The sequence below is a fragment of the Ursus arctos genome, chromosome X, assembly GCF_023065955.2.
Source record: "Ursus arctos isolate Adak ecotype North America chromosome X, UrsArc2.0, whole genome shotgun sequence".
NCBI lineage: Eukaryota > Metazoa > Chordata > Mammalia > Carnivora > Ursidae > Ursus > Ursus arctos.
This window is the reverse complement of record NC_079873.1, coordinates 111,300,399-111,324,058: the sequence shown is the minus strand read 5'-3', so window position 1 is coordinate 111,324,058 and position 23,660 is coordinate 111,300,399. Positions and strand designations below refer to the sequence as shown.

Below are 23,660 nucleotides of genomic sequence, written 5' to 3'. Positions count from 1 at the left end.
ATTTATCTTTATTTCTAACATCTTCTTACTGCTCGGCACTTAATATGTGATCAGTTGAATGAACTCATATATAAATTAGTGAACACTGAAAGTCTTTAATTCTGGAGACTTAGTCTTATCCAAGCCACCTTTTCTATTGGAATAGATCAACTATTTTGCACAGACACATGTGTAGTGATTGGGCTATAAAATATGAACAGACAGATTTGTGGAAAGACAATTTTGAGAGATAATTGTCTTTCATAACCACTTATCCATGAAGGTAAACAAGAGAGGGTATTTTTACCACCACAACTTAATTCCATGCATTCTAAAACTATTTTTTTTCAAAACTACTTACTGAACACCTGTGACATGACCAAAACTGTTCTATTTTGGGGTACAGCCGTGAAAAAATAAGACAAAGGCTTTAAAAAATGCAGATAATACAGCAGATGGCAATTCATTTGTGCTTATTTTTGCAGTAAGCACTGTAGTAAGTACTTGATGTGCATTATCTCTTTTAATCTTCAATACCACCCAAAGTAGCCAAACTTATTCTCATTTTTACACTGGGGACATTGAGGAACAGAGGGGTACATATAATTTTCCACAAAGTTTCAAACTTTTTTTCATGACTTAAATTTCAGAGCTTTTGAAACATTATAATTGCTGTCATTCCGGCTATGCTATGGTTGCAAAGTTCCCAGCATTTACAGCAAGAAGAGATCTCTGAACATTCTCCTCTAAGATCAGGAACAAGACAAGGATGTCCACTCTCACCACTTTCGTTAAGGGTGTCTACTCTCACCACTTTTATCAAACGGTAGTCCTAGCCACAGCAATCAGGCAAGAAAAAGAAACAAAAGGCATCCAAATTGGTAAGGAAGAAGTAAAACTCACTATTTGCAGATGACATGATACTATATGCAGAGAACTCTAAAGACTCCACCGAAAAACTACTAGAAATAATAAATGAATTCAGTAAAGTCACAGAATACAAAGTTAATGTACAGAAATCTGTCGTATATGTATATACTAATAATGAAAAAGCAGGAAGAGAAATTAAGGAAACAATCCCATGTACAATCCACCAAAAAGAAGAAAATACTTAGGAATAAACTTAATGAAGAAGGTGAAAGATCTGTACTCTGAAAACTATAAAACACTGAAGAAAGAAACTGAAGATGACACAAACAAATAGATATTTCACGCTCATGGATTAGCAGAATGAATATTGTTAAAGTGTCCATACTATCTAAAGTAATCTACAGATTTAATGCAATCCCTATCAAAATACTAACAATATTTTCAGAGATTGACAACAAATAATCCTACAGTTTGTATGGAACCACAAAAGACCCTGAATAGCCAAAGCAATCTTGAAAAAAAAAAAAACAAAGAACAAAGGTGGGGTACCACAATTCCAGATATCAAAATATATTACAAAGCTGTAGTAATGAAAGAGTATGGCACTGGACAAAAATAGACACAAGATCAATGGAACAGAATAAAAGCCCAGAAATATACCCACAATTGTGTAGTCAATCCATTACAAAGGAGGAAAGAATATCCAATAGGAAAAAGACAGTTTCTTCAACAAATGGTGTGCGAAAACCAGACAGCTACATGCAAAAGAATGAAAGTGGACCACTGTCTTACACCATACATAAAAATAAACTCAAAATGAATTAAGGACCTAAATGTGAGACCTGAAACCATGAAGTTCTTAGAAGAAAACACAGGCAGTAATTTCTTGGACATCGGCCACAGAAACATACTTCTAGATATGTCTCCTCTGGCAAGGGAAACAAAAGCAAAAATAAACTATTGAAACTACACCAAAAAAAAAAAAAAAAAAAAAAAAAGCTTGTGCATAGCAAAGGAAACAATCAACAAAACGAGAAGGCAGTCTACTGAGTGGGAGAAGATATTTGCAAATGACATATCCCATAAGGGGTTAATATCCAAAATATATAAGGAGCATATACAACACCAAAAAAGTAAATAAATAATCCAATTTAAAAAAAATAGGCAGAAGACATGAGTAGACAGTTTTCCAAAGAAGACACACAGATGACTAACAGACACATGAAAAGATGTTCAATAACACTCAACATCAAGGAAACGCCGATCAAAACCACAATGAGATGTCACCTCACAATGGTCGGAATGGATAAAATAAAAAACACAAGAAACGAGTGCTGGCAAGGATGTGGAGAAAAGGGAACCCTCTTGTACTGTTGCTGGGGATGCAAACTGATGCAGCCACTGTGGAAAACAGTATGGAGAGTCCTCAAAAAGTTAAAACTAGATTACCGTATGATCTAGTAATTCCACTACTATTTACCCAAAGAATATGAAGACATTAATTTGAAAAAATATATGCACCCCTATGTTTACTGCAGCATTATTTATAGTAGCCAAGATATGGAAGCAACCCAAGTATCCATTCACAGATGAATGGATAAAGAAGATGTGGTGTGAGTGTATGTATGTTTATGTACACGTACGTACACACAGACACACACACACACACTGGAATATGACTCAGCTATAAAAAAATAATGAAATCTTGCCATTTGCAATGACATGGTGGATCTAGAGAGTATAATGCTGAGTGAAATAAGTCAGTCAGAGAAAGACAAATACTTTATGATTTCACTCATGTAGAATTTAAGAAACAAAACAAATGACCAAAGAAAAAAAGAAAAAAAACCACTCTTAAATACAAAGAACAAACTGGTGGTTGTCAGAGAGGAGGTAGGGGGGATGGGTGAAATAAAGGAGATTAACAGTACATTTACCTTGATGAGTACTAAGAAATGCATAGCATTGCTGAATCATTATGTTGTACACCTGAAACTAATATCACTGACATATTAATTATATTTGAATAAAAAAAAGAGAAGTGTTCTCTGAACTGAAGGTGATAGATCAATATATTCTTATAAAGCATAGTAAGGAAAGATTCCCACAATGGAAAAGAAGAATCTCAGAAGAAAGAAGTTCCTAAATATATCTATCTTCTCAAAAAGAAAACTATTACCATTAAATAGTCAAATCCAATAACATGTTATAAATAAGTAGCACAAACCGTGCTATGATAGAGAAAACATACCAGACCCATTCATTTCTTTTATTAATGTACACCACATTTCAAATCTAGCATAATTTTCTTTTAGGCTTACATAAATAGAATCTCAACTTTTTTTTTTCAACATGCAATCCAAAACATCCACATAACGTATTTGTCGATTGTTTTCACAGCATGCATTATTCAGTCAGATCTCTGGGACTTAATACCGGTCTGTATCCTGTGACCACATGACTTTAAAATGATTAATAATAGCCAATACACTAGTTTGAGAACACAAGACTTGAATAAAAATTTTCATATTAAAGTCCTATGAGGTGACATCAGAAAAAATAATATAGATTGACAATATGATAGCAGCACTATAAATTAATTCTAAACCAATATTATTGTATGATTATCAAATTCCTATATATCTAAATCACTAATTTCTCCATAGCAAAATAACCATAAAGATGCCCATTTGTCTTTTTCTTTGTTCTGTCTGTCTCACGTCCCTGCCCTCCCCCTATTTCTCACTCAGAGAGAATCTAGTGTGGTCTCTTCCCACTGCATGCTGCCGATACTTCTGGAAAAGGCCTTACTCCACATGGCCTGGTATTTGAAGTCAGTTGTTTATTTGTCTGCCTCTCTAGTTAAGTTGTGAATTCCTTGAGGGGAAAGGCTCTGACTTCTTTGTCTTCCTCCCTTCCCATGGCCTTTAGCACAGTGATTCACACAAAACAGGTGCTAAGAAGATGTTTGACGAGTGAGTGTTGATCATTCTACTTAAAAAAAAAACAAAAAACCAAGAACATTAAATGGCATCAATAATCCATCCATTATGGAATTTTGCCTCAAAACATTGTAGAAACCTCTTGGTGGAATACATCAACTCTTTTCATTTATTTTTAAAAGACCCAAGTCCAGGGAATGATTCGGGAGTTATAAATCGACGAGACCCCTAAGCATCTCCCAACTTTAAGGTCATTATCATTTCTTTAACAGATCCAGAGGACTAGAACTTGAAACCAACCATTAAGTGATGCTGTAACACCAGCCTGATAATAACCCTGAGCCAAAGTGAAGGGTGCTGCCTCAGGATGAGGGGCATGGACTCTGGTGAGAGACTACCTGGGTTCTGAACCTGCTCCATGATTCAGTAGCTCGGAAACCAGTACTGACTAAATCTCTTGGCACACAGTGAACACACCCCTGTCACCATCCCTGTCCTGCTTTGTAGGGACTCCTGATCTCTAGATCCTTTTTTTTTTGAGATTTCTTTTTTTATTTATTTGAGACAGAGGGAGAGGGAGAAAGGGAGAGAGAGAGCACAAACAGGGAAAGGGCAGAGGGAGAGGGAGAAGCAGACTCCCCGCTGAGCAGGGAACCTGATGCGGGGCTTGATCCTAGGACCCTGAGATCATGACCTAAGCTGAAGGCAGACGCTTCACCAACTGAGCCACCCAGGTGCCCCTAGATCTGAGCTTTTTTGACTCCCATCTCCAGAACTTCACTCTGCTGTCCACCTTTGCTCAGCTTCGCATATCATATGCCAGTGGTTTTGAGTAGGATTTCCAAATAAAATACAGGATGCCAATTAAATTTGAATTTCAGATAAACCAAAAATACTTTGTCAAAAATATGCCCTATATAATATTTGGTATATACATATACTAAGAAATCATTCATTGTTTATGTGAGATTCAAATTCGACAGGGCACCCTGTATTTTTCTTTGTTAAATCTGGCCACAGTCATTCAGAAACTGCCCATCAACAGCAGTCCCTTGCCTCAAGCCCTCACAGATAAACACAGGGTTGCAGAGTTTGCATTTTAACTGCTTTTCCATTCAGTCCATTTTAGGTGTTAGCGATTAATCAAAAATCCAGCACAGGGACCCCGGCTAGTGAGGAAAAGCTTTATTCCAACTTAATGTGACTGAGTTTTTCACTTTGGGAAGGCATGGCATATATGATAAGAACTAGTTCTGTGTCAATTGCTAAATCTCCAATTCTGTTATTTTTCTACCCTTACAATATTTTCAGGTGGCTATATAGGGGTAGCCTAGAATTCAGTGACGGTACATTCTAGAAAATTTCTCTAAGAAAATAAGGCTGCATCAGCACACAAACCAATAAAAGATAGCCAAAAGCAGTTCAAAGCATTGTCTAGGGAAAAGGTTTTTGGTCACATTTCTAACAACTGGCATGCACGCTATTTTCTTTTTTCGCTTAGTGGTTCTTGTTGTGACACAGAGTTTTAGTGTTCTGGTGAGGCATGTCTGAGGCTGGGCTCAAACAAGCGAGATGAACTCTACTGAGCAGACTCTTTCCCCAACCCCATACTTATTTCTGACACTCAGAAATTTTACATAATGGATCTTTTTCGGAGTATGTTGTGAAGTTCTACAAATACTTAATAGATGTCTGCAGTGTGGAGACTGACCATATGATTATCTTATTTTATTTATTTATTTTTATTATGTTCAGTTAGTCAGCATATAGTACATCATTAGTTTTTGATGTAGAGTTCCACGATTCATTAGTTGCACGTAATACCCAATGCTCATCACAACACGTGCCCTCCTTAATACCCATCACCCAGGGACCTCCTCCCCTCTGTAACCCTCAGTTTGTCTGGACTCCGGGAAACAAACTGAAGGTGATTATCTTTTTTAAAAAATGCATGCCTATATGCGTGTATATGTATGTGTACATATGCACATATATTCAAGACTGGACAGGTTATTTTTTCCTTTTTTAAAAAAGATTTTATTTATTTATTTGACAGAGAGAGAGAGAGAGAGAGGGAGTGTATTCAAGACTGGACAGGTTATTTTTTCCTTTTTTAAAAAAGATTTTATTTATTTATTTGACAGAGAGAGAGAGAGAGGGAGTGCACGCAGAGGGAGCGGCAGGGGGAAGGAGAGGGAGAAGCAGACTCCTTGCTCAGCAGGGAGCCCAACATGGGGCTGGATCCCAGGACACTGGAATCATGACCTGAGCCGAAGGCAGATGCTTAACCCACTGAGCAACACAGGCACACTGGAAAGGCTATTTTAAAGGAACTTTATTTTGGGTAAAATGAATTATTTCAATAGTTGATAATATAAGTTGTTTAGGTTCAGAGAGTCTTCTGGATATTCCTCTTGCAGATACTCTAAATGGTCCACAAGACTCTTGAGATTTTTCCTGAGTACCCCACTTTAAAAAGTGAACTATATCTCTATCTAACCCCTCATTCTGCTTGATTGTGATTCTTAGTACTTGTCATCTATCAACTTGATATCACAGCATGTATCCTTTTTACAAAGTATTTCCTTCCATTAGAATGTAATACCAAGAAGGAGAGGGGTTTTGTTTATCTTGCTCATAGGCATGGTCTAAGTGTCTAAAAGAGTGCTAAGTGCATGGCACACAATAAGTATTTTTGAATGAACACACGAATAAAATAGTATGATAATAGCAACTACTCTTTGTTGAGTGGCTACTATGTGATATACACCTGCAAAATGTTTTATGACAGGAGAAATGCATGTTTTATTGTTCATAAATGTCCCTAAGAATGGATCCTGGTGACTGAGAGATCTTTATTTTCTTGAAGGAAGTAATTCATAGTTGTGGAAGGTGAGAACTGGAAGAGCTTTATAGCTTTAAACAGTTTTGCCTATAATAGAGAAACATATAAAATACAGATCTTGGAAGATCAAGGAGCTACTATTGGGACTTTGGGAGAAAAGAGGCAAGATTAAGATTAAGGGGCACTTGAAGGTAAGTTTTGGAAAAAGAAAACCCAGTGGCTGGAGTCAAATGAAGTGTAGCAGTAAGATATATGATGGGGATTTTAAAGGGGAATTCCGATCACCTTATATAAATCATTCCCCTCTATTTCTTGAATCAGATGTTCTATAAATTGTGTATTTCTTATTTGTGTCTTATTCTTAAAACGCACTCCTAAAAAATGGCTTCTGTATTATTAGCATGTCAACTGATAACAGACACACTTTATTAGGAAGTCCACTGGGATTTCTTTGGGGGACAGGTCCATTTTTCTGCTATTCAGATCCTTTTTGTAACTGATCTGAAACCTACTTGTCCAAAATTTGCTTAATGTTATTTAAGTAATATGATTTTTTTAAAAAAGATTTTATTTATTTATTTGAGAGACAGCATGAGCAGAAAGACAGGCAGAGGGAGAGAGACAAGCAAACTCCCTGCTGAGCAGGGAGCCCGACATGGGGCTCAATCCCAGAACCCTGAGATCATGACCTGAGCCAAAGACAGATGTTTAACCAACTGAGCCACCCAGGCATACCTAAGTAATATGCTTTTTAAAAGTAAGTAATGTATTTGACAATTGGATCCTCTCTTGAACCTTTAGAAAAAGAGACCCTGAATGTTCCTTCCTTACATGTGACATTTTGTCAGTGCAATGAAACAATAATATGGACTCAACAAACATTTGCTCAATTAATGCGCTTTTGTGCTATCATGCCCTTAGTCTTTCCTAAGAGTCTAATAATTCTTCTCCTTAGGGATCTTTTAAGTGTGTTATGAAAGTAACAATAACAAGAAACAGTGTCGTCATATCAGGGAAATCTCTATACTCTAGTGCCACCTTTAAAGGGAAGTAAACCAAGTCAGAGAGCAATAGGCTTTGTTTAAAGTCATAATGGCAAATAAATGGCTGAGTGCAAAACAGATATTATGAGCTACGATACTCCGTCCATTTAAATATCTACTCAAAATGTCTGATGGGACATAGCACATAGACCAAAATATCAAGCAAGGGAAAAATTAGTCCCTTGACATATTTTGGCAGGTGGAAAGGAATAAAGATATTCAGTAATGATACCAACCTTTCTAAGTCTCCTGAACGAACCTCCAAAACCATTCTACATTTCTCTTACCACCATTGGTTTTAAGCACCACTCTCTTTCTTGAAATATGTTAGCGTTTGGATTTAACAACTACTGATTTTCAAAGGACCAAATCCATGTCTGATCATGTATTAAAGGACTATGTCCCTCCTTATTCGTACACAGAGCTGTAATTGAAAAAAGTTAATCATACTGATATGTGAAGAACAGGAAAGGGGTAGGGGCAAAATCTCCAAGGTTGCAATATGAATACTAATGCCCTTGTTGGGCACTAACTCACAGTGGACACAGAAAAGATAAGTCCATAACACTGTCAGAATACTGTGTTGTTAAATCAAGCAATCAACATGCTCAGAAAGGATTAAACTTGGATGATGTCTGTTTAAATCTATGAACAGTTACATGAACAGTTAAATGCCACTTATCATTTTGATCAGACAAAACCCAGCAAAGTCTTTTTATAGGAAAAAAAGGACTTATCATACTGTGGAATGAACCTCAGTACAATAAGAAGGAATTTCACCAATGGTTTCCAGGTATCCCAGAGGAGGAACACGTGAGGCTCATCTGCTCACTTTCATAGCACAGGGAATTTCATCAGAAATTCCTGGCACAGCCTCACCATTTGGCATTCAGGAGAAACTGTCTTCATCCTTCCACCTGCAAAGAGGTGAGAGTCATTTAGCTGTACCTAAATTATTAGTGTGAGTAGCCAAATCTGGGCTATTGTTCCAAAGAGAAACTTGTTTCTATAGTCAGATACTGGCATGGCAACCATCCACTGACATCAATAGATTTGCCTGATTCTGATTCCAGAAATCAGATGTGAATGTGTATGTGAATGCCAAAGGTGAGCAAGACACTTGGACAGAAGATGCCGTGAAGGGAAGAGACACATTGAAAGGACAGAAAAGGGTTATAAAAGGCAATGTCTCGCAATTCATCTTGTTTTCTCTATCCTCACTCTCTACCTGAAGCATAAAAGAACACTTCAAGCTGCTTATTTTTCCCTGCCTCCAGCTCACTGTACTTCTGAACTATCCTCCACACTCTAGCCAAAGAATTCTTTCCAGACCATAAATACAATCTTGATTAAAAGTCTCTAATGGCTCAAAAAAAAAAAAAAGTCTCCAATGGCTCATCACTGCCCTCAGAATAAAGTTGAAGTGTGGTAGTGTTATGTCCAAAGTCCCTTACCCACTGGGTCTAACTGATCTCCATTAGCCTTTCTGGCTAATTTCCACATGGCCCATCTGACCACCGACACACATACCCTGCACTTCTACTACACAGAACTTCATTCTCTCTGCCAAATTGTCTGTGTTCTTTCACGATTCCGTTTCTTTAAAAATCAGCTGCACTAGATCTGAAATAACTTTTCCTTTCTTACGTGTCTAGCAAGATCTATTCCACCCAGAATAATTTTATCTGTATGAGATCTTCTCAGACTTTCGTGGCTGAGTTACTTGTTCCCACTTATTAAATAGAGCTGTTACTACATTGCATTATAAATATCTATGTTTGTAACTAACTTTTCTACCAGACTTTGGGTACCTTGAGGGAAAATATGGTGTCATCTCCAATTTTTTCATTAACATTGTCTGTCATGGGTATGGGGCTCAGTAATAGTTGTTGTGTACTTACTTCAGGAAGGTAGTTTTCTTCAGAATATTTGCAGTGTCTCTTTCTGTATGGAGATGGTGTTAACTGAGCTCGGGAAAATAATAGTGCGAACCTAGAACACTGTAAAATAAGTTCAACTGTATTTTAGTTGAGCCTGGTAGCTCTGGAGTTCACTGTGCGCTGTCCTTGGATAAGGAGGCTCTACCTTATAGTACTCACATACATAAATGGACACAATGTCTTCGATATCTTTTCACTTACACTTCTCAAGGATAATAAACAAAGCTCCAGGCAGGTACAAGAGGAGATAGGTTATCTGGGGATGGGAGCATGGTAGTATGTTAAATTTAATTTCTAGTACATTGAGTTTGAAGAGCCAGGTAAAGATTTCCAAACATGGTGTTAGTGCCATTGGACTTGAACACATGCAACCTTTTGAAGATTGAAAGAAAGTAGGAGAACATATGGTTCTAGAATGTGATTTAATTTCTGCATGACTATTGTAGACTAAGTTGCTCTTATCTACTTTACTAGCTCACAAGTCCAAAACAGGGCCACCCACACACACACACACACACACACACACACACACACACAGTACAACATACCAGAACAATGAAGCTAGAAAATAAAAAAATTCATATCAGTTAAGAGGCAAAATTTTTTGCAAGCTTATACTACTATAGTCAAAACCCAAATCAACACCTCTCTCTGGAAACCACTTTTCTCAATTATAGATTTTCTTTTAAAGACACTTAAAACCAACATAAGCCTGTCCCTAACCCCAACTCCATCCTCTTGATTTTAAAAAATGATTCTTATGGGTATTTAGAATACAGGAGATTTTAAAAAGTGTTATAGAGAAATAAACATGAATAGCTTTAAAAGGTTCATGAAGGAAGGTTTTGTTTTCTTGTGCACCAAAAAAAGGAAAAATGAAAATATAAAACATGAATCTTTTAAGAGCTTAAGCTACTGAATTTTTTTAAGAAGATCTTGACATTGATCACCAGTGTTTTGCAGCTGAACTATAATAACGTTAATAAGCTTTTCAAGCCTATGCTTCCATTTCTGAATATGGTAAGAAAAAGATGATGCTGATGGGTATATAATCAATCAACCCTGCTTGATCTGGTTTAGAGGGCGTTGTGTGGGTTTAAAAATACTTGTGTACAGCAATCACAGAAGTCATCAAAAAACACAGTAGTATTCTACCATGTGACATGAGAAATGGAGCCTGTTTAGAGGTGTGGATATATGTGATTGTCCTGAGACTCTTCTAAATATGGTTAGCACAAAAAAAGCAAGCACAAAACTCAAGAAGAAAAATGTCTGAAGTGGTCATAATAAAAACATATTTAAGTATCTACATCTTAAATATAGTGGAGCTGATATGCACGTGTAAAGAAATGATTCATTCATAATGATCTGGGTTAATTTCACAGTATAGACAATATATCCATAATCCTCTTTGCTAGGTTACTGATGCCACAGTAGGTTTCTGAGATTTTCTCTTGAATGAAACAATGATGTGAAAATTACCAGGAAACACTTACAGTCTCGTAAAATCAGATTGCCAAACACTTTGGGTCAAATGGTCCTGCTAGTTCCATAAGAAGTTATCCTTCTACTTGACAACAGGGTAGTTGTCACTCAGTTGTCTTCCTTCCATCCAGGATGAGTTCTTCTCTGATTCTCTATTCCTTCCACTTGCTTTATAGTGATCTTGGTACTAAATTCATTAGCACATTCATTTTTCATTCTACTATTTATTGAAGGACTAAGACAAGTCAGTCACTATGCTTTTTACAGGGTATTCAATGACGAACACAACGAAACTCATGCCTTCATGCCTTTCATTTTGGGTTAGAGTAGCATAATAAATGTCAACTATATTGGTTTCCACAAACACCATTTTGTGGCCTGATGCTAGGCTGGTGGCATAAGAAACACTAGGGGACATACTTAAAAATATGGAATCTTGGATCCTACCCATAGAGATTCCATTTCAGTAGATTTGGGATGGAATTTGGTGATTTATAGTTAAAAATAAAAGCCTTGCCAAGTGCACTTTTTGGTATATATCCAGGCTTGGGAACTAGTCTAGTGTATAATTAATTTTTTTTAGGAGAAAACAACAAACTATGTATTCATTCATCTCCATCAGAGAGCCTGAGGGCCAGCACAGTTCCTGTGAGCTCCATAGGTGGGGTAGGGTTTCGAGGCGGGGGGAACACAGGAATAAGTGACCAGAGCATATCTGACTGGCAGTGGGGGCTTCATGAAATCATGGTGTAAGAGAGTTTGAAAGTCACAGAGAGCAGATCAAAACAGTAAATCCAAAGAGCATATGAAAATTGTAATTTTTAAAAAGCCAAAAGAATCTGAGACAACTATTAGAAGCTGAAAGTCAAGATCTGAGAGGCAGAGAAGACAAAAGTAACAGGCAGAAGACAGGGACAGGCAAGATGACAGAAGGGCAGTGGAATTTCCTGCTTTGTGTACCTGGCAAAGTACTGCCTGGTTAACTATCTTGTCTCAAATTTCAGTAAAAGCATAAATCTCTGTGTGGTCAGATAAAAAACCAGATACCTTTGTTGCCACCATAACATATTTTATGCTTTATAAAGCTGTTCTAGGTATAACTATTCACAACCTACAATTCAGGAAACAGTACACAGCTGTTTGACAGAAGTGCCCAGAATGGAATCCACTTGCAGAGCAATAATGGTCTTAGTGATATGGTTTAGTGTACTTTTTCATTTTTGGCTTTGGCCACTAGTATACAGATGAGACACATTCAGTGACCAGTCACTAGGTCCTGAATCTTTGTACTAAGTGCTTTTTCCTATGCAATAACTAATATAATCCCCACAACAGCTTTATGTGGAAAGTAGTTATTATCCCCATTTGACAGATGAGGAAAGGGGTCAGGTGTAAGTACTAAGCTGTAGGGCTAAAACTGAGGCCCAGGGTTGTCTGGCTCCAGAGCTTATCCTCTGGAGATAACTCAAATCTATTCTACTTTCTAGCACACAGAAAACAAAAACCATTGTCTTACTCTTTTTTTTCTTTTTTTATTCAAAACACCACATCCTCATTTTCCTGCCTGGAGATAATATATTTAATGTTAAAGGTAGTACTAAAGCTGTGAATTTATACCCTTGATTGGGTATTGTCTTGAAATAAGATAAGATTAATGGTTTTGACCTTAAAGTTATAAAATAAACCATTCATATAAATACAAGTAATTATATTTTGTTTTTTTAAACTTCACTGAAGCTACATATATGACACTGGAAGGACACCCCTTCCTATAAGGAAGTCAGTCCCTCCCTGCTTATTTATAACTTAGAAATCTCTATTCTATAAAATTTTCCCAGATTGGAAACGATAATTTTCAAAGCCCTTTCCTATAAGGCATCTCATGTAGTCATCCAATATCTTTCTGGCTGGGGAGTCCAGCTGTTATATTTTCATTTAATATATAATAAAACCTAAAGATCAGACAGGTAAGGTTAAGTAAATGAAGCAAAAAACAAGCCAAAGTTAAAGGCCAGTGTTCTGGCTCTTCCTCTTAAGCTTCCTCTCAGGTTAAAAGAGGCAATGAGGGAGAGGCTGACATCAATTTTTATAATGCTTAAAGACAATTTAAATTACAAGATACCAGAAATTAGTTAAGCAATTCTGAACAAATGAAAAACCAAAGTTAAGAGACTTTGATTATATAATCTGTGTTAATATGGCAATTCTTATTTATACTTATGGGTCATTATTCATCCAAATTGCAAACTGTGTATTTTAACAACATTGGTCTGTTTATTCTTTCATATAATTATTTCTATGATAATGTGGATACATAGCAAGTGTACTTTGATGATATGGCAGATGTGAGCTGGTTGTTGTCACCACTTAAAGCACAGAAGACTTATGGTTGGATGTACTTTTTTAAGCATAGCTTTATGAGTGAATTTATATGAGTGAATTTTGAGCTGTAGATATGGGAAATATTATATTTATAACTCCGTGTAGATGTTATCAATACTAACATAATGTGGCAATGTTTTGTTCTTGTAAAATAGAACTAGGGTGACATTGAAGCCCAGAAGTAAACATATGCACTCTTGTTTGAATTTATTTTTCACTGAAGTGCCATAAGATGTAGTCACATTCATATAAAAATACAAAAAGTATTTTATTTAGAATGTCACCATATGAAAAATGCTAGTGTCATAGTAACATTTTATTGCAGAATTCTTAATTTAGAATACATGTAATTTTAAAAGAGCAATCAATTTTAAAATTTCAAAATTTAAACACATAGCTTCTTAATAAAAGCAGAAATGCTTGACCTTTATTTTTTTAATTTTTTATTATGTTATGCTATTCACCTTAATTCTATAGCATAAATGGTGGAAAACTCAATGCAGTAACATGTAGACATCTCTCAAGTATATGAAGAGTTTAATCCACTTAAGCATTGAATTTTATAAAAAAATTTTTTTTTAAAGATTTTATTTATTTATTGGACAGACAGCCAGCGAGAGAGGGAGCACAAGCAGGGGGAGTGGGAGAGGAAGAAGCAGGCTCCTAGCAGAGGAGCCTGATGTGGGGCTCGATCCCAGAACGCTGGGATCACACCCTGAGCCTAAGGCAGACGCTTAACAACTGCGCCACCCAGGTGCCCCTGAATTTTATAAAAATTTCTTCTCCAATAACACATGTATCAAAAGTAAAAAGAATAGGTTAACCAATACAACAATCCCTGAAACTAAGTATATATTTGTATTTAAAACAGTAGTCACTGACTTAGGCACATGAAATTGATCAATCTCCATTCTGGTGATGATACAGTGTATAATTAACCAAGTTAGGGCTTCAAGTTCAAAATTAAAATCATATGCATTTATATATTTTCCCTCCTAGCAGACCAATAAATAAATAAAAATCTTTCAAATGACAAAAACAACAAACAGAATAGGAAAAGAACCACCAAAAAGAATTAATTTCGACAAATATCTAGAAGTCGGTAAACAAATGAAGGACTGATGACACAAAGCAGAGGAAGCCACAGCCTAGAATACATGCTGGGGACCTACAATCAGTGAAAATATCTGCCTGCCATGCTCAGTTCTTGACAAGACTGATATGTACAAACTCAGGTATGAAGGACATCAGCTGTGGTATATGTATCTGAAAATAAAGGTATTAAAAATACACAGAATAGATGCACCAAACAGGCACAAACCATTCATTGATTTTTCTCTACTGTTTTTTTATTCTGTATATCATTAATTTCTAGAATCAAAATCTTTATCATTTACTTTCTTCTGCTTTCTTTAGGGTTGGTATACTCTTTTTTTTGCACTGTCTTAAGGTGGAAAGCTAGGATACTAATTTGAGACATTAGTTTTTTAATAAAAACATTTACAGCTCAACATTGTCCTCTAAGCAATGCCTTAGCTGCATCCTATAAATTTTAGTAGGTTCTATTGTTTCTGATATTACTATAGCCATTCCCGCTTTCATGTACTTCCAGGTTTTCTCCTACATTGTATTCTAGGAGTTTCATAGTTTTGCATTTTACATTTAGGTCTGTGATCCATTTTGAGTACATTTGTGTGAAGTATGTAAAGTCTGTGTCTAGATTTTATTTTTTTGCATGTAGATGTCCAGTTGTTCCAGCACCATTTGTTGAAAACTGTCTTTGCTCCACTGTATTGTCTTTACTCATTTGTCAAATATCTGTTAACTATATTTATATTGCTCTATTTCTGGACTCTCTATTCTGTTAAATTGATCTAGCTGTCTATGCTTTTGTCGATACTAAATTGCCTTGATAGCTTTATTAGTAAGTCTAGAAGTCAGGTAATATCTGTCCTTCAACTTTGTTCTCCTTCAATATTCTGCCTCTCCATATAAACTTTAGAATTAGTTTGTCAATATCCATGAAATAACTTGCTAGGATTTTGATTGAGATTGCACTGAATTTATAGACAATTTGGGAAAAACTGAAATCTTGACAATGTTGAGTCTTCCTATATGTGAATATAGAATATCTCTCCATTTATTTAATTCAGTTTTTTCCTTTTGTTCATAAGAGTTTTGTAGCTGTTTTGTAGTTTCCTTCATCTAGATCTTGCATATATTTTGTTAGATTTATACCTAAGTATTTCATTTTGGGAGGTGCCAATGTAAATGGTATTGTGTTTTCAATTTCAAATTCCACTTGTCCATTGCTGGTACATAAAATGATTGACTTCTTATACTAAACTCATACCTGTAACCTTGCTATAATCATTTATTAGTTCTAGGAGAGGTTTTTTGGACTAATTCTTTCAAATTTTCTACATAGATGATCACATCATCTATAAACAGTTTTATTTCTTCCTTCCCAATCTGTATACCTTTTATTTCCTTTTCTTGTCATATTGAATTTGCTAGAACTTTCAATACAATGTTGAAAAGGAGTGACAAGAGGGGACTAATGCAGCATTTTAATTTATTCAATTTCTTTCACTGATATTTGTAGTGATTTCCTTACTGGTTGGTATAGAGTTTATCATGTCAATCTTAAGTTATCACAATAAGCTTAAGATTTATAATGACTTATTTAATTCCAGTGAGATCCAGAAATAATACTTCTATATATCTCTACTCTCTTTCTGTTTTTGTGATATTATTGTTATACATATTGCATCCATAAATAAAAATTATGCAACCATTATATAAAATTACAATTGTTAAAATTATTGCTTTATATAATTTTGTGTTTTAAAGAAGCTCAGAGACAACAATGTAAAAGAGTAAATAATTATAGCATCTGTTTTGTAACTTTTTAAAGAGTCATTTCTTGATTTCTTCATTTGTTCTTATGGTTTTAAGTTAACCACGTGGAGTCATTTTCTTAGTCCAATGCAGCTGGTGCTTCTACTGCCTCCTGGCAACTCTCAAACAGGAGCTGGGTGTGCAGTTTTGAAGCACAATTTCTTCCTCTAAGGAAACCTGCCTGGTTTTGCTCTTAAGGTCTATCAACAGAACAGACTATGTTCATCACATTATTGATGGTATTTTACTTAAGGACAACTGACTGTAGATGTTAATTACATTTATAAAACACCTTCACAACATCATCTAGATTAGCATTTGAATTAATAACCTGGTACTAAAGTCTGGCCAAGTTGACTCATAAAACAAACCAGTAAAATCTATATTGGTGCACTGAATGGTACCCTGCATTTTTCTCAGGCTTTCCTGATTTTTCTTCATTCTTTCCTCTGTTTGCTGTTCAAATTGCATAATCTCTATTGGTTTATCTTCAAAATCTCTAATTCTTCTGACAGTTAAGCCTATTGTTGAGCCCTTCTAGGATTTTGTTGTTGTTGTTTTGGTTATTATAGCTTTCAAATAAAGAATCTCTACTTGGTTCTTTTTTTCTGATTTCTGTTTATTAATGTTCTTGGTTTGATGTGACTTTGTTGTCATACTTCCCATTATTTCCTTGATCATCATTTCCTTCATTTTTTGAATATACTTATAATGGATACTCTGAAGTCTTTTTCTGTTAATTCTGACATTGGATTGCTTTGGCCTGCAGTTTCTACTTCCTGATTTTTTTCTTTCCAGTGTATGGCCCATACATTCCATTTCTTTTCATGTCTTGTAATTTTTGTTGGAACATGGACATTCTAGATAATAGACTGTAACAACTCTGGATCCTCTACTGCGCTTGTTATTATTTCCCTTTTTTGTTTAGTGACTGGTAGAGTTAATTTAATAAAGTATATTTCCCCCAGAAATTTGAAGCCTCTGATTTCGTACTTCATGGTGCAAAACCTTAGCTACACCCAAGTTCTCCCTGGGATGATAGTGGTTTTGGCAGGGCTCTCTTTGAATCCCTTGGTCCTTATCCACCCCCAGCTGTTAATCTTTACTAATCACTGGCTGATTGCTCTATCGTTTTCAAAAATGTCCTTGGGCATAATTGCTCCACAGATTAATTCAGTCAAATGCAGTTCATTTAAAAAAGTATAGTTTGCAAGGAGGAGTTAAGTTAAATAGGGGGATCCTGAGATTGCCTCCTCCATCGAACACTGCTAGATCAACATCAAATCATTTTGAACAACTGGGAAACCAGTCTGAGGATTACAAAAACAATCTGTACAACCAGAGGGAGAGAACTGGCAGATGGGAGGTTCAGAGCCATGGCGGGGAGGGGGAGTCATGGTGCCCCGAAGGTAAGTAAACCCTTTTCACTGAGTGAAGTTTTATTTCCTTTTCATATCTTGTCATAATAAAGGGGTCTATCCAACAAGAAGTTCTAACAATTTTAAATATTTTTGCCCCCAGCTTGGAAGCGGCCAAATGTATATATCAATTAATAAAAACAAAAAAACTGATAATAATACAAAAATATAGGGGATGTTAACATCCCACTCACAGCAATGGACAGATCATCTAAGAAGAATATCAACAAGCAAACAATGGCTTTGAACAACATGCTGGACCAGGTGAACTGAACAGACATATTCAGAGCATTTCATCCTAAAGTAGCAGAATACACATTGTTTTTGAGTGCACATGGAACATTCTCCAAAATAGATCACATACTGGGTCACGAATCAGGCCTCAACCAGTACAAAAAAACTGAGATCATACCATGCATATTTTCAGACTATTATGCTATGAAACTTGAAGTCAACCATAAGAAAAAATTGGGGAAGGAACACAAATACATGCAGGTTAAAGGACATCCTAATAAAGAATGAATGGGCTAACCAGAAAATTAAAGAAGAAATAAAAAAAATACATGGAAGCAAATGAAAATGAAAACACAACAGTCTATATACATTTGGGATGCAGCAAAGGTGGTCCTAAGAGGGAAGTACATAGCAATACAGGTCTTCCTTAAGAAGAAAAGTCTCAAATACACAACCTAACCTCATACCTAAAGGAGCTGGAAAAAGAACAGCAAATAAAGCCTAAAACCAGCAGAGGAAAGGAAATAATAAGGTTAGAGCAGAGATAAATGATACAGAAATCAAAAAACCAGTAGAACATATCAATAAAACTAGGAGCTGGTTTTTTGAAAGAATTAACAAAATTGATAAACCCCGAGCCAGACTTATCAGAAAGAAAAGAAAAAGGACCCAAATAAAATCACAAGTGAAAGAAGAGAGATCACAACCAACACTGCAGAAATATAAACAATTATAAGAGCATATTATGAGCAATTATATGCCAACAAATTGGGCAATCTGGAAGAAATGAATTACTAGAAACATATAAACTACCAAAACTGAAACAGAAAGAAATAGAAAATTTGAACAGACCCATAACCAGTAAAGAAAGGGAATCAGTAATCAAAAAATCTCCCAACAAACAAGAGTCCAGGGCCACATGGCTTCCCAGGGGAATCCTACCAAACATTTAAAGAAGAATTCATACCTATTCTTCTGAGGCTTTTCCACAAAGTAGAAATGGAAGGAAAACTCCCAAACTCATTCTATGAGGCCAGCATTACCTGGTTCCAAAACCAAACAAAGACTCCACTAAGAAGGAGAATTTCAGGCCAATAAACCTGATGAACATGGATGCAAAAATTCTCAAAAAGATACTAGCCAACAGGATCCAACAGTACATTAAAAGGATTACTCACCCTGATCGAGTGGGATTTATTCCTGGTCTGCAGTATCTGCAAATCCATCAATGTGACACACCACATTAATAAAAGAAAGGATAAGAATCATATGATACTCTTAATAGATGCAGAAAAAAAACATTTGACAAACTATAGCATCCTTTCCTGATAAAAACTCTCAAGAAATTAGGGATAGAAGGAACATGCCTCAACATCATAAAGGCTATTTATGAAAGACCCACAGCTAATATCATCCTCAAAGGGGAAAAACTGAGAGCTTTCCCCTAAGGTCAGGAGCATGACAGGGATGTCCACTCTCATTACTGTTGTTCAACATAGTGCTGGGAGTCCTAGCCTCAGCGATCAGACACCAAAAAGAAATAAAAGGAATCCAAATCGGCAAGGAAGAAGTCAAACATTCACTCTTCACAGATGACATGATACTCTATGTACGAAACCCGAAAGACTCTACTGAAAAATTGCTAGAACTGATACATGAATTCAGCAAAGTCGCAGAATATAAAATCAATGTACAGAAATACTGCATTTCTATACACCAATAATGAAGCAGCAGAAAGAGAAATCAAGGAATTGTACCAAAAACCATAAGATATCTAGGAATAAACCTAATCAAACAGATAAAAGATCTGTACTCTGAAAACTATAGAACACTTGTGAGAGAAATTGAAGAAGACACAAAGAAATGGAAAAGACATTCCATGTTCTTTGAGTGGAAGAACATACATTGTTAAAATGGCTATACTACCCAAAGCAATATGCACATTCAGTGCAATCCCTATCAAAATACCACCAGCATTTTTCACCTAACTGGAACAAACAATTCTAAAATTTGTATAGAACCAGAAAAGACCCCAAATAGCCAAAGTAATGTTGAAAATGCAAAGCAAAGCAGTAGGCATCACAATTCCAGACTTCAAGCTGTATTATAAATCTGTAATCACCAAGACAGTGTGGTATTGGCACAAAAGCAGACATATAGATCAATGAAACAGAATAGACAACCCAGAAATGGACCGACAATTATATGGCCAACTCATCTTCAACAAAGCAGTTAATAATATCCAATGGAAAAAGGACAGTCTCTTCAACAAATGCAATTGGAAACATTGGACAGCCACATTGAGAAGAATGAAAGTGGACCACTTTTTCCTCACCATACACAAAAATAAATTCAAAATGGATGAAAGACCTAAATGTAAGACAGGAAACCAAAATCCTAGAGGAGAAAGCAGGGGGCAACCTCTTTTATCTTGGCCACAGCAACTTCTTACTAGACCCATCTCCTGAGGCAAGGGAAACAAAAGCAAAAATGAACTATTGGGACTTCATCAAGATAAAAAGCTTCTGCACAGCAAAGGAAACAGTCAACAAAACTAAAAGGCAACTGATGGAATGGGAGAAGATATTTGCAAATGACATATCTGATAAAGGGTTACTATCCAAAATCTATAAAGAACATACCAAACTTAACATCCACAAACCAAGTAATCCAGTTAAGGAAGGGGCAGAAGATATGAACAGACACTTTTCTTAAGAAGACATACAGATGGCTAATAGACACATGAAAATATGCTCAACATCTACCAGCATCAGGGAAATAAATCAAAACCACAATGAGATACCACCTCATACCTACCAGACTGGCTAAAATTAACATCTCAGGAAACAACAGGTGTTGGCAAGGATGCAGAGAATAGGAAACCCTTTTGCAGTGTTGGTGGGAAAGCAAACTGGCACAGCCACTCTAGAAAAGAGTATGGAGTTTCCTCAGAAAGTTAAAAATAGAATTACCCTGTGACCCAGCAATTGCACTACTAAGTATTTATTCAAAGGACACAAAAATGTTGATTTGAAGGGGCACATGCATCCCAATGTTTACAGCAGCACTATCAACAATAGCCAAATTATGGAAGGAGCCCAAATGTCCATCAACTGATGAATGGATAAAGAAGATGTGGTATACACACACACACACACACACACACACACACACACACACACACTGGAATATTACTCAGTGATCAAAAAGAATGAAATCCTGCCATTTGCAATGACATGGATGGAACTTGAGTGCATTACGCTAAAGGAAATAAGTCAGTCAGAGAAACACAAATACTGTATGATTTTACTCATATGTAGAATTTAAGAAACTAATGAACATATGGGAAGGGAAAAAAAGAGGGAGACAACCATAAGAGACTCTTAACTATAGAGAACAAACTGAGGGTTGATGGAGGGAGGTGGGTGGGGAATGGGCTAAATGGGTGATGGGCATTAAGGCAGGCACTTGTTGGGACGAGCACTGGGTGTTAGATGTGGGTAATGAATCAGTGGATTCTGCTCCTGAAACCAGTGCTGCACTGTATGTTAGCAAACTTGAAATTAAATAGAAAAAAAAAAGCATAGTTTGCAAGACCAGTGTTTGAGATTTGTTTTGATGACAGGAGGGCTCCTTCCAAATTACTCTTTCCCAATTATGTCTAGAAAATTAGTCAGCCTACAGTTTAGCCGTATGTCAAATTAATCTACCTATCTCCTCCCAATTGCCTTTCAGCAAACCTCTACTGTTTTTGAGAACACCTCTCTTAGTCAGCTTGGGATGCCATAACAAAATCCTATAGATAGGGTGGCTTACATAACAAAAATTTATTTTCTCATAGTTTTTGTGGCTAGAAGCCCAAGATCAAGGTACTAGCATGAGCAGGTTCTGGTGAGCGCTCTCTTCATGGCTTATAGATAGCCACTTTCTCACTGTGTCCTTACTTGACAGGAAGAGAGAGCATGCTTTCTGGTGCCCCTTCTTATAATGGCACTAATCCCTTCATGAAGGCCCACCCCCATGACCTCATCTAAACTTGTTATGTCCTAAAGGCCCCATCTCCAAATACCACGACACAGGGTATTACAGCTTCAACATATGACTTGGGGTGGCAGGGGGACAATGACACAATCCCATAGTAATATCCTTAGGATTGAACTTCACACTCTGTTGCAAATGAAGTCAGTTCCTTTTGGAAGAAATTTGGAGCTCTCTGTTTAATAGCCTGCTTCTCTGCCCCAAGGAAAATCTCTGAGTCAAGGCTCTGGACCTGGGATGGGGATAATGTCAAACTTACCGATAAGTGACACCCACAGTTTAGGGGCAGGATACTAAGTGGAGAGGGGCAGTAGTATCTGTTTCTTCTGGCTTGCCTCTTTCATTATGGAACTACCATCCAACAAAGCAGGACCAGGGTGATCAGTACCTCACTATTCTTAGCAGTATTTTACCCAAAGTAGAATCTTAGTCCCACAAGTGTTAGGCTGTGCAGAAGAAGGGTTCCTCTGTCTCTCAGTTGCAATCACCCACAATTTACACTTAGCAACAGGTGGCTGGGGGCAAGATGAGAAATGTTGATATCCTGCCATTCCCAGGAAGATAGCCCTCTGACTGGGAGCTGGAGCACAGAGGGTGCTGTGCTCTTGGCTGCAACAGTTTGGCACGGAGTTTCTGTCTCACTGAGCTTGGAGAGAAAAAGGGAGGAAATGGCTCTTAGCTCAAAAACCACAGACTCTCCCTGTTCTTTCAGAATTTTAGATTTTCTTGAATAAATGTGTCTTCATTTTTCTGTATGTCTTTAGGATTATCTCTAGAGACTTAAATATACATAACAGGCCAGAAGTGGAATTCATCCAGCAGGAAGATATTTAACTGTTCAAAAAAAATTATGTTCTCCACTAGGGAAATTGAATTAATTAGAGAGAACTGAGGTCATCATTTGGATATCAGCATCTCACAGTAAAATAGTGGGCTTTCTACGGTTTAGTGATTCCCCAACATACATCCAAGCTTCCACCATTTGCAATAAATTGAAACCCATCAGTCGAAATCTTTGCCCATGTACACAGCGCTTCCTAGTAGCCGTTTAAGACCTCATTATCAAATATGAACAAAGGAGTATCACCAGACATTTGATTTAAAAAATGCAGAAAAGGGGGGCGCCTGGGTGGCACAGCGGTTAAGCGTCTGCCTTCGGCTCAGGGCGTGATCCCGGCGTTATACGATCGAGCCCCACATCAGGCTCCTCCGCTGGGAGCCTGCTTCTTCCTCTCCCACTCCCCCTGCTTGTGTTCCCTCTCTCACTGGCTGTCTCTATCTCTGTCAAATAAATAAATAAAATCTTTAAAAAAAATGCAGAAAAGGAACCAAAAAAATAAAAAGTAAATAGTCTGGAAAAACAGACAAAATAAAGGAATGAAAATAATTTCAAAAAGATCTATAATTAATTTCCAGAGAGGGTACAAGACAGCAAATCCATAAAAAGGAAACAGGAAGCTATGGAAAAAGAACAATCAGAAACAAGGAAAGAGGGCTTGGAAACTAAAAATATAATTGACAGTGAGATTTTCAATATAAAGACAAAGATAAATTTAAACAAATCTCAAAAAAGTAGAAAATAC

At 36.5% G+C, this 23,660-nt stretch overlaps 1 long non-coding RNA gene across 3 annotated transcripts in view; it reads right to left on the bottom strand.

Moving 5' to 3' along the window:
* The window catches only part of LOC123002287 (uncharacterized), a 1,175,027-nt gene that overhangs the window by 300,042 nt on the left and 851,325 nt on the right, over nucleotides 1-23,660 (bottom strand). The gene's annotated exons all lie outside the window — the stretch shown is intronic.